Source organism: Phyllobates terribilis, unplaced genomic scaffold (genome assembly GCF_046119375.1).
Source record: "Phyllobates terribilis strain yellow unplaced genomic scaffold, ASM4611937v1 Scaffold_1406__1_contigs__length_296618, whole genome shotgun sequence".
Classification (NCBI taxonomy): Eukaryota; Metazoa; Chordata; class Amphibia; order Anura; family Dendrobatidae; genus Phyllobates; species Phyllobates terribilis.
In genome coordinates this window covers 59,428-74,628 of record NW_027364166.1, presented here as the reverse complement: position 1 = coordinate 74,628, position 15,201 = coordinate 59,428, and positions in this window count along the sequence as shown.

The window sequence follows — 15,201 nt, the reverse complement described above, 5'->3', positions numbered from 1 at the left end:
CAGCCACCCCAGAAAATGGCGCGTTCATAGAAGCGCCATCTTCTGGCGCTGTACCCAACTCATCCAGGGAAGGTGCGGTGGCTCACTGGGTAATAAAGGGGTTAGGGCCAGCTTGGCATTATCAGCTGGCCCTAAGCCTGAAATTCATGGGGTCACGCCAATATTAGACATGACCGCCATGAATTTCTAGTAAAGTATTTAAAAAAAACACAACACCCAGAAAAAAGTCCTTTAATTGAAATAAACACACAATTTTTTAATGTTCTAAATTAAACCATACTTACCATCACGCCCATTCCAGCTGAAGCCAACGATCTCCTGCAATAAAAGTAAAATAATAAAGCAACCTCATCCTTACCTCTCCATGGTTCCCAGGACCGGTCCAGCTCTGCTACATCGAGATGACAGGCTGCACCGCAGCAGAACGCTGCCGTTCAGCTTGCCATGCGGCAGACACTGAGAAGAGCAGGCTTGCTTGTGCTCCTCAGTGTCTGACTGTGACGGCATCCAGATGAGCCGAGATCATGTCCAATGAACTCGGCTCACCTCATGCACGTCACTGACAGCGTGGGAAAATTCTCCTGCTCCCCGCATGCGCAGTAGAAGTTTCCCACGCTGTCAGTGACGGACGTCCAGGAGGTGAGCTGAGTTCATTGTCGGCTCATCTGGATGCCGTCACAGCGAGACACTGAGGAGCACAAGCATGCCTGTGCTTCTCAGTGTCCGCGGGATGACAGGCTGGATGGCGGCGTTCTGCTGCGGTCCAGCCTGTCATCTCGATGTAGCAGAGCTGGAGCTGTCCTGGGAACCATGGAAAGGTAAGGATGAGGTTGCTTTATTATTTTACTTTTATTGCAGGAGATCGTTGGCTTCAGCTGGAATGGGCGTGATGGTAAGTATGGTTTAATTTAGAACAATAAAGAATTGTGTGTTTATTTCAATTAAAGGACTTTATTCTGGGTGTTTGTGTTTTCTTTTAACCTTGACTATGGGGTTAGCAATGGGGGTGTCTTATAGACGCCTCTCCATTACTAACCTGGGCTTGATGTCAGCTGGCATTATAAGCTGACATCAACCCCAGTCCTATTACCCCACTGCCACCGCACCAGGGCAGTGGGAAGAGCGAGGCTAAGTGCCAGAATTGGCGCATCCTATGGATGCGCCATTTCTGGGGCGGCTGACGGCTGGTGTTTCTAGCCTGGGAGGGGGCCAATATTCATGGCTCCCTTCCTGGGCTATTAATATCAGCCTACAGCTGTCTGCCTAGCCTTTGCTAGCTATTAAAATAGGGGGGACCCCACGTCATTTTTTTGGGATCCCCCATTTTAATAGCTAGTAAAGGCTAGGTATTCAGCTGGGGACTGATATTAGTAGCCTGGGAAGCTCCGTGGGTATTACCCCCTTCCCAGGCTACAAACATCTGCCCCAGCCGTCTGCTTAACCTCCGCTAGAGACTAAAATTAAGGGGAACCCCACGCCAATTTTTTTTTAAATAAATCCGTTATTTTAACACTAGATGACAAGTACAGTAACCAGCACTGTCACTGTACTTCATATATATGTGACTGACATGTTTCTATCTATCTAATCTATGTGTGAAGCTCTATTCTGTCTGTTATAAATTGTCGGGTACCGCTGCTGAATTGCCGGCCGGCTTTTTTAAAGAGACAGTGCATGAAAACACTATTATTTTTTTTAATAAATCCTTTACACTAAATGACAAGTACAGTAAGCAATACTGTCACTGTACTTCATATATATGTGACTGACATGTTTCTATCTATCTAGTCTATGTGTGATGCTCTATTCTTTCTATTCTAAATTGTCGGGTGCCGGCTTATGCCGCTGCTGAATTGCCGGCTTTTCATATATTGTCACAGAAGCGATGCGACCTTCCCTGCTCCGGACACAGCGCAGCGCTTCTGTGACAAGTGAAAGCTGTCGGCACAGAAGCCCTGCGCTGTGTCCGGAGCTGGGAATACGCAGCGATGTGTCAGTTTCAGCACAGAAGCGCTGACTGTCTGGACCTACCGCCGCCGTATTTTAACTCCCTCCACCTTATATTAACTCCGACATGGCAGGGATACGGCCACGGCAGCTTATTAACACCCCCAGAGTATCCCCGCATGTCAATTTCTGAAAGTTCAAAAGCATTACCGGCGTATAAGACGACCCCAGACTAGACAGAAGATTTTTCAGTCTTCAAAAGTCGTCTTATACGCCGGAATATACGGTAGATTGATCAACATTTCCTATCACAAATGCAGTTGCTGCAAAACTTGTCCATAGTCCTGTTCCCAGCTGAAAATTGGATACAATTGTATCTTGTGTAGACAATGCTCTGTGAGCTAAATAGCCGGGATCCACTGCTACAAGGCAGGAAACAGACAGATTCTGCTGATGGGTTCTGCTCCCAGAGCATTATTCAGCCTGGACATCTCAGCTCAGAGCAAAACCAGCTATAAGGCTGTGTGCACACCTAGCAGCTTTGATGCAGATTTACATGCGTTTTTTCTGCTAGAGAGAAGCGTTTTCACATGCATTTTTTCAAGCAATTTTCCAAGCGATTTTGAGCATCACTTGGAAAAGTGCTTGACAAGTTGATCACACAATATAAATCCATGCAACCGAAATGGATCTATAATGTGTGAACAACTTAGATGCTTTAAATGCAGCATCTATAGTAAAAAAAAGAATCAAAACGTTAATAAATAAAAAAAAACAACTGTATATTCACCTCTCCGGCGGCCCCCGGTCTGCTCTCCGGTCTCCTCCGGTCTGCTCCCGGCCGCGTCTTCTCTCTTCAGCGTCCCGCAGTGTACGGTCAGGACCTGCGGTGACGTCATTTAGTCAGCTGATGGTCACGTGACCATCACCTGATGCCGACGTCAGCGGTCATGCGACCATCACCTGACTAAATGACGTCACCGCAGGTCCTGACAGTACAGACAGCAGACCGGAGGAGACCGGAGAGCAGAGCGGGGGCCGCCGGAGAGGTGAATATACAGGTTTTGTTTGTGTTTAACTTTTTTATTTCTTTTTTTCACCGCGTGGTAGCCGGGATGAAGAGGAGTTGTAGTCTCGTCTTCCTCCCAGATACCACACGCATCGCGAATAAGCTTCAGCGTAATCGCAGTAGAAATGGTCATGCTGCGTTTTGCAAAGTAATGCGAATTCGGCGCGCAAATTAGCGCATCATGTGCACAGCACATCCGAATTCACATGGCTTTGCATGGCAGACTGTTTTACAAGCGTTTTCGCGGCCGTAAAAACGCCGCAAAAACGCTACAAAAACGCTACGTGGGCACATAGCCTAAGGCTGTGTGCCCGCGACGCGTATTTTAAGCGTTTCCGCATGGCAAAAACGCTGCAGAAACGCTTAAAGACGCATGTTAGAAGGTCTGCCATGTTCCCCAATGATAGTCCGCATGTGCTGTGCACATGCTGCGGAAATTTCCGCTGGGGATTATCATTGCGGAAAAAAACGCAGCACTACCAATTATTTTGCGGAAGCACGGCGTTTTCCTGGCCATTGACTTGCATTGGAACGCATGGATTCCGCTTCACTAGATAAGCACATGCGGAATACATGCGTTCAATGTGCGGATGGTACCCGGGTGTGGAGGATGGGAGACTCTCCTCCGGACCCGGGTACCATAGAACCTGTCAAAATAAAGAATAAAATAAAAAATAAATGTTATATTTACCTTCTGACGGCCCCCGCTGCGCTCGTCCTCCCATGTCGGCAGCTCGCGATGGACTGAAGGACCAGCGCTGACGTCATAGTCATGTGACGGCAGGTCCTTCAGTGTACCGCGATCTGCCGGCAGCCAGGACGGAGCGAAGCGAGACTGCGGGGGCCATCGGAAGGTAAGTATAGATTTATTTTTTTATTTTTAACCAGTCGTTGGGGTCACACTATATAAATCCATGCCGTTTTCATGGATTTCTATAGTGTGACCAAGTTGACAAGCACTTTCCAAGTGATGCTAAAATCGCTTGTAAAGCGCTTGTCAACCCGCATGCGGAAATGCATGTGAAGAACGCTCCACTTCTGCATGTCCCTGGCAGGAAAAACGCATGTACAATCCGCATATACAATCCGCATGTACAATCCGCGTGTACAATCCGCATATACAATCCGCATGTACAATCCGCATGTACAATCCGCGTGTACAATCCGCGTGTACAATCCGCATATACAATCCGCATTTACAATCCGCATATACAATCCGCATGTACAATCCGCATATACAATCCGCATATACAATCCGCGTGTACAATCCGCGTGTACAATCCGCATGTACAATCCGCATGTACAATCCGCATGCGTTTTTTCTGCCAGCGAGATGCAGAAACGCTCAGGAAAAATCCGGAGCATTTCTGCATCGTGGGCACATAGCCTAAGTCTCTGCATTTGTCTGCTTACACATCTGTACATTTCTGAACACATTCAGCAAAAATTGCAGTACATTTGTTAAAATTGGGCATATAGCATACTATAGGTGCTTCTCACAAAATTAGAATATCATCAAAAAGTTAATTTATTTCAGTTCTTCAATACAATTTGTAAAACTCATATTATATAGAGTCATTACAGACAGAGTGATCTATTTCAAGTGTTTATTTCTGTTAATGTTATTATCTCAGTAAATTAGAATACTTTATAACACCAGCTTGAAAAATGTTTTTAAAATCTGAAATGTTGTCCTACTGAAATGTATGTTCAGTAAATGCCCTCAATACTTGGCCAGGCTCCTTTTGCATCAATTACTGCATCAATGCGGCAATGTGGCATGGAGGGATCAGCCTGTGACACTGCTGAGGGGTTATGGAAGCCCAGGTGGCTTTGATAGAAGCCTTCAGCTCGTCTGCATTGTTGGGTCTGGTGTCTCTCATCTTTCTCTTGACAATACCCCATAGATTCTCTATAATAGATTCTCTATGGGGTTAAGGTCAGGTGAGTTTGCTGCCAATCAAGCACAGTGATACTGTTGTGTAAACCAGGTATTGGTACTTTTGGCAGTGTGGACAGGGGCCAAGTCCTGCTGGAGAATGACATTTCCATCTCCAAAAAGCTTGTGGGCAGAGGGAAGCATGAAGGGCTCTACAATGTCCTGGTAGACGGGTGCGCTGACTTTGGTCTTGATAAAACACAGTGGACCTACACCAGCAGATGACATGGCTCCCCAAACCATCACCGATTGTGGAAACTTCACACGAGACCTCAAGCAGCTTGGATTGTGGCCTCTCCACTCTTCCTCCAGACTCTGGGACCTTGATTTCCAAATTAAATGCAAAATTTACTTTCATCGGAAAACAACACCTTGGACCACTGAGCAACAGTTCAGGTGTTTTTCTCCTTGGCCCAGGTAAGATGCTTCTGGCGTTGTCTATTGGTGATGAGTGGCTCAACACAAGGAATGTGACACTTGTAGCCCATGTCCTGGATACGTCTGTGTGTGGTGGCTCTTGAAGCAATGACTCCAGCAGCAGTCCACTCCTTGTGAATCTTCCCCAAATGTTTGAATGGCCTTTCCTTAACAATCTTTTCAAGGCTGCGGTTATCCCGGTTGCTTGTGCACCTCTTCCTACCACACTTTTTCTTTCCACTCAACTTTCCATAAATATGCTTGGATACAGCACTCTGTTAACAGCCAGCTTCTTTAGCAATGACCTTTTGTGGTTTACACTCCTTGTGGAGTGTGTCAATGACTGCCTTCTGGACATCTGTCAAGTCATCAGTCTTCCCCATGATTGTGGAGCCTACTGAAACAGACAAAGGGACCTTTTTAAATGCGTAAGAAGCCTTTGCAGGTGTTTTTTGTTAATTATTCTAATTTACTGAGATAATGACTTTTGTGTTTTCATTGGCTGTAAGCCATCATTATCAACATTAACAGAAATAAACACTTGAAATAGATCACTCTGTAATGACTCTGTATAATATATGAGTTTCACTTTTTGGATTGAAGAACTGAAATAAATAAACTTTTTGATGATATTCTAATTTTGTGAGAAGCACCTGTATGTTTGATGCATCTCATTAGCTAAGCTCAACCTCTTCCTTGCTTCACCTCAATTTGAGCCATAAATTGTGATATTTCATTTTGGTGCATTTTATGACTCCTTTTTGTCACACTTTTCTCATAACTATTTTTTTTATAACTGAGGGAAAATAACAAAATCTTATTTGTTGTACTCAAGTTTTCACAGAAACATCTGATAAAGTGTTGACTTATTTTTCTGAGTTAAACTCTTCCTTTTGGCCCTCTATATATTTGAGTTTGACAGCCCTGATGTAGATGGATGATGATGTGGCAAGAAGGGGCAGAGGGGCAGAGCCTCCTGGCTCTCAGCTTCGCTCTCCACTGCTCACAGGAGACAGCAGTTACTTCACAAATGTAACTGATAGAAAAGATGTCACGTAAGAGGGGGTCAGGGGAGCGATGTGCTGCAGGAAGAGGAGGATTAGGCAGGGAGCGCTGTGCTGCAGGAAGAGGAGGATTAGGCAAGGGAGTGATGTAATGCAGGAGGGGGAGAATCATGCAGGGAGCGATGTGCTGCAGGAAGAGGAGGATTAGGCAGGGAGCGCTGTGCTGCAGGAAGAGGAGGATTAGGCAGGGGAGTGATGTAATGCAGGAGGGGGAGGCTTAGGCAGGGAAGCGATGTGCTGCAGGAAGAGGTGGCTTATGCAGAGGAGTGATGTAATGCAATAGGAGAGGATTAGTCAGGGAGCGATGTGCTGCAGGAAGTGCAGGATTTGGCAGTGGGCGATGTGGTGCAAGAGGGGATTTGGCAGTGGGTGATGTGGTGCAGGAAGGGGGAGATTTAGAAAGGGCACAATGTGCTGCAAGGAGGGGAGGATTAGACGGGAGCAATGTGCCGCAAGAGGGGGAGGTTTAGACAGGGGAGCGATGTGCTGCAGGAGTGGGAGAATTAAGCGGTGAGAAACATGCTGCAGGACGGGGAGGGTTAGGCAGGGGAGCAATGTGCTGCAGGTGGAAGGAGAATCTGTGACTACAGCCCAGTGTTTAAGGTTTATTGGAGCCTGTCTTTTATATATTTTATTGTTTTTTTTCTGACAAAACTGCATAACATCTGACATGAAGTCCGCTTAGCAGTCACTGTCCCTGTAGATTGTTACTGTCCAGGTTCACCGCGGTCTCTTTTAGTTTTTAGTGCCAATCTGACAGCAGTGAAGGTTCCGCTGATAATGGCGGTCGGGTTCCGAATAGAATGTTCATGTCTGTTCTCATTGTAGTAACATCACGGAATATGCTAATTTCTTCTGACCACACCCGATGACTGAATAAAGGCGCCTCACCCACTTGTCTATGTCATCACTTTGTGGTGTCACAATGATCTAAGGGGATAAAAAAACGCTCCTGGCAGCTTTACAGTCGTCCCTTCGTGTTAAAGGAGCAGGATGATAGAGCCGCACCATGCCAGCCAGAAGAAAAGAAAGTGGAGCCCTTCAAGATGATGAAGCAAGAAAGCAGACTGTGGAAGGCCATCCAGGACCAAGAGCATCATGAGGGCCTGGTAACGTATACTACACAACTGTTCTGTATATGCTCATGCCATGTAAACCTATGGTGGCCGATTCATCAAGGCTGGTGGATTTCTATACCAGCATTCATGAAGCGCCTATTGGAGGAACGTGCACCAAATTCATTAAAAAGACTAAACCTCTTAATGAACTTGACTCATCCTTAAAGGGGTTGTTCCCTTTCAATAAATGAATGTCCCTAGCTGCAGGTCATTTAATTAAAAAAAAGAGGTTCCACCATCTCAGAGCTGCAGCAGCTCAGTGCGCTCAGCTGGGCAGTCCGTCTGATTACATTTGTTGGCTGCGGCAGTATTGAGGTGATGTCAGTGCCATACACAATCCCAGGAATGGGTCAGGACAGCACAGTTTGATTCTTTATACCTGCAGCCAGGGTCATTCATTTATTGAAATATCCCCTTAAAGCTGACGTACTACACCTCAAGAAATGTACTCCAGTCAAAAGATGGAGTCCATTTCAGTCCTATTTTACACCACTTTTCCAGCCTAATTTGTAATAAGTTTTCAGGTAAAGCTAAGCCACAAGCGGTCCAGATAAGCTCTGTTCACTATTTAAGAAGTTAAAAGAGTGGGTGTAAAAAGGTCAGAGTATTCAAATGTAAGTTGTGCAGGAATTTACTGAGATTCAAATAGTTGTGCAACACATTTCCGGTGAAAACTGCTTGATGAAAAATGTTCCTTGAATAATATAATATTTCAGGTTAGTGGTAATAGATTTTATTATGGGACGTTGATCCAGGGAACTAGTCTGATTGCCATATGTGGAGTCGGGAAGGAATTTTTCCCCTAAAATGGGGCAATTAGCATCTGCCTCATGGGGTTTTTGCCTTCCTCTGGATCAACACATTAGCTTTTAGGTTGAACTTGATGGACTTGTGTCTTTCAACCTTAAAACTATGAAACTGTCCCTGTATTGAGGTTCAAGGGTGAAGCCCAGGGTTCATTTGGAACCATCAGAAATGGTGTGTTTTGCGCCCAGTCTGTCCAAGGAAGCCTGTTTGAGCCAACGGCCTCAGAAATATCCTAACATTTCAGAAAGTAGCAATAGTTAGGGTGGCTGAACCATTCTAGCCTTAAGTTTGCCCCTCCAGTCAGCATCTACTATGTAGATGCAATCAAGGCCATGTAATAAGTCTTTATCGCTGTACAGCGCTGTAAGAGTGAAGGCCAGAGTGCCTTTGGAACCTGTAGGATAGACTGGCTTTTGCCAAGTCTTTCCAAAGAAGCTTTTTTGAGCCATAGGCCTCAGACAGGTCCTAACAAGAAAGTGGCATTAGATAGGTTTTTCTTTAGTTAGGATTGATTCAACTACTCAAGCCTCAAGCGCACTCCTCCGGCCAGCAGCTACTCCGTAGATGCAACCCTGGGCCTATGGTAAGTATCTATCCCTGTACAGGGGTGTAATGGTAAAAACCTGGGTTCCCTTGGGATCTGCAGAATGGAGTAGCTTGCGCCAAGTCTGTCCGAGGAAGTCTGTTTGAGCCAACAGCCTTAAACAGATCCCAGTATTTAGGGAAAAAAAAAGCTTCAGTTAGAGTTGAATCAACCACTATAGCCTCAAGCTCGCTCCTCCGGCCAGCAGCTACTCTGTAGATGCAGCCCTGGGCCTATGGTAAGTATCTATCCATGTACAGGCGTGTAATGGTAAAGGCCAGGGTTCCCTTGGGATCTGCAGAATGGAGTAGCTTGCGCCAAGTCTGTCCGAGAAAGCCTTTTTGAGCTGATGGATTTAAACAAATTTCAACATTTAGGAAAAAAGCATTAATCTATTTCAGTTAGAGTTAATTCAATTACTCTAGCATAAAGATCCTAAATCACTTTGTCTAAAGGAAGTTAGTTGGCAAATTTTTATTGTGTGAGCAATGAGGTTATGGAACTCTCTACCACATGAACTTGAAATACTTAATTTTCTAAAAAAAATTCAAGGAGGGCATATGTGTGCCTTTCTTGAATAATATAAAATTGCAGGTTATCCGTACTAGATTTTGTTATGGGACGTTGATCCAGGGAACTAGTCTGATTGCCATATGTGGAGTCGGGAAGGAATTTTTCCTCTAATATGGGGCAATTAGCATCTGCCTCATGGGGTTTTTGCCTTCCTCTGGATCAACACATTAGCTTTTAGGTTGAACTTGATGGACTTGTGTCTTTCAACCTTAAAACTATAAAACTGTCCATGTATTGAGTTTCAAGGGTGAAGCCCAGGGTTCATTTGGAAACATCAGAAATGGTGTGTTTTGCGCCCAGTCTGTCCAAGGAAGCCTTTTTGAGCCAATGGCCTCAGAAATATCCTAACATTTAAGAAAGTAGCAATAGTTAGGGTTGGCTGAACCATTCTAGCCTTAAGTTTGCCCCTCCAGTCAGTATCTACTATGTAGATGCAATCAAGGCCCTGCAATAAGTCTTTATCGCTGTACAGAGCTGAAAGAGTGAAGGCCAGAGTTCCTTTGGAACCTGTAGGATAGACTGGCTTTTGCCAAGTCTTTCCAAAGAAGCTTTTTTGAGCCATAGGCCTCAGACAGGTCCTAACAAGAAAGTGGCATTAGATAGGTTTTTCTTTAGTTGGGATTGATTCAACTACTCAAGCCTCAAGCGCACTCCTCCGGCCAGCAGCTACTCTGTAGATGCAACCCTGGGCCTATGGTAAGTATCTATCCCTGTACAGGGGTGTAATGGTAAAAAACAGGGTTCCCTTGGGATCTGCAGAATGGAGTAGCTTGCGCCAAGTCTGTCCGAGAAAGTCTGTTTGAGCCAACAGCCTTAAACAGATCCCAGTATTTAGGAAAAAAAAGCTTTAGTTAGAGTTGAATCAACCACTATAGCCTCAAGCTCGCTCCTCCGGCCAGCAGCTACTCTGTAGATGCAGCCCTGGGCCTATGGTAAGTATCTATCCCTGTACAGGGGTGTAATGGTAAAGGCCAGGGTTCCCTTGGGATCTGCAGAATGGAGTAGCTTGCGCCATGTCTGTCCGAGAAAGCCTTTTTGAGCTGATGGATTTAAACAAATTTCAACATTTAGGAAAAAAGCATTAATCTATTTCAGTTAGAGTTAATTCAATTACTCTAGCATAAAGATCCTAATTCACTTTGTCTAAAGGAAGTTAGTTGGCAAATTTTTATTGTGTGAGCAATGAGGTTATGAAACTCTCTACCACATGAAATTGAAATACTTAATTTTCTAAAAAAAATTCAAGGAGGGCATGTGTGTGCCTTTCTTGAATAATATAAAATTGCAGGTTATCCGTACTAGATTTTGTTATGGGACGTTGATCCAGGGAACTAGTCTGATTGCCATATGTGGAGTCGGGAAGGAATTTTTCCCCTAATATGGGGCAATTAGCATCTGCCTCATGGGGTTTTTGCCTTCCTCTGGATCAACACATTATCTTTTAGGTTGAACTTGATGGACTTGTGTCTTTCAACCTTAAAACTATGAAACGGTCCCTGTATAGAGGTTCAAGGGTGAAGCCCAGGGTTCATTTGGAAACATCAGAAATGGTGTGTTTTGCGCCCAGTCTGTCCAAGGAAGCCTGTTTGAGCCAACGGCCTCAGAAATATCTTAACATTTAAGAAAGTAGCAATAGTTAGGGTTGGCTGAACCATTCTAGCCTTAAGTTTGCCCCTCCAGTCAGCATCTACTATGTAGATGCAATCAAGGCCCTGTAATAAGTCTTTATCGCTGTACAGGGCTGTAAGAGTGAAGGCCAGAGTTCCTTTGGAACCTGTAGGATAGACTGGCTTTTGCCAAGTCTTTCCAAAGAAGCTTTTTTGAGCCATAGGCCTCAGACAGGTCCTAACAAGAAAGTGGCATTAGATAGGTTTTTCTTTAGTTAGGATTGATTCAACTACTCAAGCCTCAAGCGCACTCCTCCGGCCAGCAGCTACTCTGTAGATGCAACCCTGGGCCTATGGTAAGTATCTATCCCTGTACAGGTGTGTAATGGTAAAAACCAGGGTTCCCTTGGGATCTGCAGAATGGAGTAGCTTGCGCCAAGTCTGTCCGAGGAAGTCTGTTTGAGCCAACAGCCTTAAACAGATCCCAGTATTTAGGAAAAAAAAGCTTTAGTTAGAGTTGAATCAACCACTATAGCCTCAAGCTCGCTCCTCCGGCCAGCAGCTACTCTGTAGATGCAGCCCTGGGCCTATGGTAAGTATCTATCCCTGTACAGGGGTGTAATGGTAAAGGCCAGGGTTCCCTTGGGATCTGCAGAATGGAGTAGCTTGCGCCAAGTCTGTCCGAGAAAGCCTTTTTGAGCTGATGGATTTAAACAAATTTCAACATTTAGGAAAAAAGCATTAATCTATTTCAGTTAGAGTTAATTCAATTACTCTAGCATAAAGATCCTAATTCACTTTGTCTAAAGGAAGTTAGTTGGCAAATTTTTATTGTGTGAGCAATGAGGTTATGAAACTCTCTACCACATGAAATTGAAATACTTAATTTTCTAAAAAAAATTCAAGGAGGGCATGTGTGTGCCTTTCTTAAATAATATAAAATTGCAGGTTATCCGTACTAGATTTTGTTATGGGACGTTGATCCAGGGAACTAGTCTGATTGCCATATGTGGAGTCGGGAAGGAATTTTTCCCCTAATATGGGGCAATTAGCATCTGCCTCATGGGGTTTTTGCCTTCCTCTGGATCAACACATTAGCTTTTAGGTTGAACTTGAAAGACTTGTGTCTTTCAACCTTAAAACTATGAAACGGTCCCTGTATAGAGGTTCAAGGGTGAAGCCCAGGGTTCATTTGGAAACATCAGAAATGGTGTGTTTTGCGCCAAGTCTGTCCAAGGAAGCCTGTTTGAGCCAATGGCCTCAGAAATATCCTAACATTTAAGAAAGTAGCAATAGTTAGGGTTGGCTGAACCATTCTAACTTTAAGTTTGCCCCTCCAGTCAGCATCTACTATGTAGATGCAATCAAGGCCCTGTAATAAGTCTTTATCACTGTACAGGGCTGTAAGAGTGAAGGCCAGAGTTCCTTTGGAACCTGTAGGATAGACTGGCTTTTGCCAAGTCTTTCCAAAGAAGCTTTTTTGAGCCATAGGCCTCAGACAGGTCCTAACAAGAAAGTGTCATTAGATAGGTTTTTCTTTAGTTAGGATTGATTCAACTACTCAAGCCTCAAGCGCACTCCTCCGGCCAGCAGCTACTCTGTAGATGCAACCCTGGGCCTATGGTAAGTATCTATCCCTGTACAGGTGTGTAATGGTAAAAACCAGGGTTCCCTTGGGATCTGCAGAATGGAGTAGCTTGCGCCAAGTCTGTCCGAGGAATTCTGTTTGAGCCAACAGCCTTAAACAGATCCCAGTATTTAGGAAAAAAAAGCTTTTGTTAGAGTTGAATCAACCACTATAGCCTCAAGCTCGCTCCTCCGGCCAGCAGCTACTCTGTAGATGCAGCCCTGGGCCTATGGTAAGTATCTATCCCTGTACAGGGGTGTAATGGTAAAGGCCAGGGTTCCCTTGGGATCTGCAGAATGGAGTAGCTTGCGCCAAGTCTGTCCGAGAAAGCCTTTTTGAGCTGATGGATTTAAACAAATTTCAACATTTAGGAAAAAAGCATTAATCTATTTCAGCTAGAGTTAATTCAATTACTCTAGCATAAAGATCCTAATTCACTTTGTCTAAAGGAAGTTAGTTGGCAAATTTTTATTGTGCGAGCAATGAGGTTATGAAACTCTCTACCACATGAAATTGAAATACTTAATTTTCTAAAAAAAATTCAAGGAGGGCATGTGTGTGCCTTTCTTGAATAATATAAAATTGCAGGTTATCCGTAGTAGATTTTGTTATGGGACGTTGATACAGGGAACTAGTCTGATTGCCATATGTGGAGTCGGGAAGGAATTTTTCCCCTAATATGGGGCAATTAGCATCTGCCTCATGGGGTTTTTGCCTTCCTCTGGATCAACACATTAGCTTTTAGGTTGAACTTGATGGACTTGTGTCTTTCAACCTTAAAACTATGAAACGGTCCCTGTATAGAGGTTCAAGGGTGAAGCCCTGGGTTTATTTGGAAACATCAGAAATGGTGTGTTTTGCGCCAAGTCTGTCCAAGGAAGCCTGTTTGAGCCAACGGCCTCAGAAATATCCTAACATTTAAGAAAGTAGCAATAGTTAGGGTTGGCTGAACCATTCTAACCTTAAGTTTGCCCCTCCAGTCAGCATCTACTATGTAGATGCAATCAAGGCCCTGTAATAAGTCTTTATCACTGTACAGGGATGTAAGAGTGAAGGTCAGAGTTCCTTTGGAACCTGTAGGATAGACTGGCTTTTGCCAAGTTTTTCCAAAGAAGCTTTTTTGAGCCATAGGCCTCAGACAGGTCCTAACAAGAAAGTGTCATTAGATAGGTTTTTCTTTAGTTAGGATTGACTCAACTACTCAAGCGCACTCCTCCGGCCAGCAGCTACTCTGTAGATGCAACCCTGGGCCTATGGTAAGTATCTATCCCTGTACAGGGGTGTAATGGTAAAGGCCAGGGTTCCCTTGGGATCTGCAGAATGGAGTAGCAAGTCTGTCCGAGAAAGCCTTTTTGAGCTGATGGATTTAAACAAATTTCAACATTTAGGAAAAAAGCATTAATCTATTTCAGTTAGAGTTAATTCAATTACTCTAGCATAAAGATCCTAATTCACTTTGTCTAAAGGAAGTTAGTTGGCAAATTTTTATTGTGTGAGCAATGAGGTTATGAAACTCTCTACCACATGAAATTGAAATACTTAATTTTCTAAAAAAAATTCAAGGAGGGCATGTGTGTGCCTTTCTTGAATAATATAAAATTGCAGGTTATCCGTACTAGATTTTGTTATGGGACGTTGATCCAGGGAACTAGTCTGATTGCCATATGTGGAGTCGGGAAGGAATTTTTCCCCTAATATGGGGCAATTAGCATCTGCCTCATGGGGTTTTTGCCTTCCTCTGGATCAACACATTATCTTTTAGGTTGAACTTGATGGACTTGTGTCTTTCAACCTTAAAACTATGAAACGGTCCCTGTATAGAGGTTCAAGGGTGAAGCCCAGGGTTCATTTGGAAACATCAGAAATGGTGTGTTTTGCGCCCAGTCTGTCCAAGGAAGCCTGTTTGAGCCAACGGCCTCAGAAATATCTTAACATTTAAGAAAGTAGCAATAGTTAGGGTTGGCTGAACCATTCTAGCCTTAAGTTTGCCCCTCCAGTCAGCATCTACTATGTAGATGCAATCAAGGCCCTGTAATAAGTCTTTATCGCTGTACAGGGCTGTAAGAGTGAAGGCCAGAGTTCCTTTGGAACCTGTAGGATAGACTGGCTTTTGCCAAGTCTTTCCAAAGAAGCTTTTTTGAGCCATAGGCCTCAGACAGGTCCTAACAAGAAAGTGGCATTAGATAGGTTTTTCTTTAGTTAGGATTGATTCAACTACTCAAGCCTCAAGCGCACTCCTCCGGCCAGCAGCTACTCTGTAGATGCAACCCTGGGCCTATGGTAAGTATCTATCCCTGTACAGGGGTGTAATGGTAAAAACCAGGGTTCCCTTGGGATCTGCAGAATGGAGTAGCTTGCGCCAAGTCTGTCCGAGGAAGTCTGTTTGAGCCAACAGCCTTAAACAGATCCCAGTATTTAGGAAAAAAAAGCTTTAGTTAGAGTTGAATCAA